This window comes from Mustela nivalis (assembly GCF_964662115.1).
Source record: "Mustela nivalis genome assembly, contig: HAP1_SCAFFOLD_285, whole genome shotgun sequence".
NCBI classification, from domain to species: Eukaryota; Metazoa; Chordata; class Mammalia; order Carnivora; family Mustelidae; genus Mustela; species Mustela nivalis.
This window is the reverse complement of record NW_028136356.1, coordinates 186,105-188,268: the sequence shown is the minus strand read 5'-3', so window position 1 is coordinate 188,268 and position 2,164 is coordinate 186,105.

Here is a 2,164-nt window from a genome sequence, read left to right as displayed (position 1 = left end):
ACTAATGATGTATTGTATGGTAACTAACATAACATAATTAAAAAGAAAAGGAGGGGGACAATACCTAACACTCAATCTTTGCTAGTTTCTTGTTTACCTCCTTTTAAGAGTAATCTCATTAGTGTTTTTTGTTTGTTTGTTTGTTTTTGTCTCAACTAAAAGAAGAAAAATAATACACATTATTTTGAAAACTTTTTGAACAGTGTACAAACGTTAGTCAAGTCCACAATGTCTCATCTCTTCTTCCTCCTAACATGGCTAAGATGAAAAACCCTTTATCTGGGAAAAGATCATTCTCCTGCCACCTTGTGTAAGATTTTGGCTTTAGCTTAGATTATCCTTTCTTTCCTTTTCTGAAAATAAGTTGAAAATATTAATAGCCTCAGTTTCTTCTTCCAAAATATGACTGCTTCTTTACCAAGTGCAAAAGCAACCCATTTTGACCATAGTAAACAGCTTGGACCTACTTTTTTTGGCTCACTGTTTTAGTGAGACAAGTGGAGTGAAGATGACACACCATTTCCAAATGTATTAATAATTGGTAGACCATACTTCTAAATTGAAGATTTGTTGCCATTAAACTACGACCAGACTCGCTATAATTACAGAGGTAAATTCTTTATATTTACTATATTTGAAATTACCATATAATACCAAAATAAAATTATGATTATGTGAAGAGTCTGTAATATTAAGATGACTTTGAAATGATTGCTTATCTAAATGAAATTTCCCATTTTATAATCTTGTATAAGCTTCCGTTGTCATTTCCTATTTAAAATCTATTAGAAGGCACTCTTATTTTCCCTTAAGTGGGAAGTCAAATGTGGAACAAATTCATCCCAAAGGAACTGATTCTATATTCCACTGAAGACCAGGTGGCTTCCATGTGGCATTTTGCCTCTTGCATATTGTTCATCTCCTACAACAAATGGGGGTATGCTCTTTAGTAAACTAATTCAACTCAATTAGAGGCATTGTCTTCAAGGGATAACATCATAGAGACTAGAATCAGAATCATACTTTTGGGAAAATTGGGCCCAGGATTTTTGTTTTGTTTTGTTTTAAGATTTTATTTATTTATTTGACAGGCAGAGACCACAAGTAGGCAAAGAGGCAGGGGGGGAGGGGAAGCAGGCTCCCTGCTGAACAGTGAGCCTGATGCAGAGCTTGATCCCAGGATCCTGAGATCATGGCCTGAGCCGAAGGCAGAGGCTTAACCCACTGAGCTACCCAGGGGCCCCTGGGCCCAGGTTTTGATGGCTTCTTTCCTCAATCTTATAAAACCTATTTGAACTCTACTGGATGCCAGAACTGCTTAAAAATATTTGGTCCCTTGTAATTTTAACCTTCCAGTATTCAATGCACCTGATCCATGTAATATCCTATAGTATTTTTGTCAAATGAAGACTCTCAAAGTGTGTTTCTTGGGAGACACTTTTCAATTGGTTGCTTACATTTCTGCATTTATTATTTGTTCTAGGCCATCCTTTGAAGATGGTTGTATTGAATAGACTTGGAAGACAGAAATAGTATCTTTTTTTTTTAACTTAACCTGTTGTGTTTGCAAATATTATCTGCCTCTGTTTTGATTCTTCTTGTGGGAACTGAGGCTCAGAACTGATATATAACTCCCACCCCTACACACACACACACACACACACACACAAATACACACACACACACACAAATACTGTTAATATTCTGGCTACCTCTATTGCTGTGAATAATAAACTATATTATTTCTGAACCATGAGTCTGCGTCTTCTATCAACACCCAAGAAACTACGGCAGACTCATACACCAGCTTTCAAATAAGGGAAAATAATCTCAGATGCTTTATATTTTTTGATAGTGTTACCTACTTCTGAACATATGACTGAACACATATAAAGCTGGAGCCCTTTCCATTTAGAGCTTCTTCTGTGGAAGAACTATGCATTCACTAGTAAACAAAAGTAGATTCATCTTTTTTTTTTTTTCCTCCTGACACCATTTCCTCTCTCACACTGTTGCTCAAATTGGATGGAGTCTAAGGTCCTTTGAGGAAATTTTTGTTTAATGACTCAAAATAAAATAGGAAGAGTCTAAAGTGCTAAAAATACTTCTAGATAAAAGGTATAAGATAATGCCAGAAAGGATAATAATTTTATCTAACAACTGC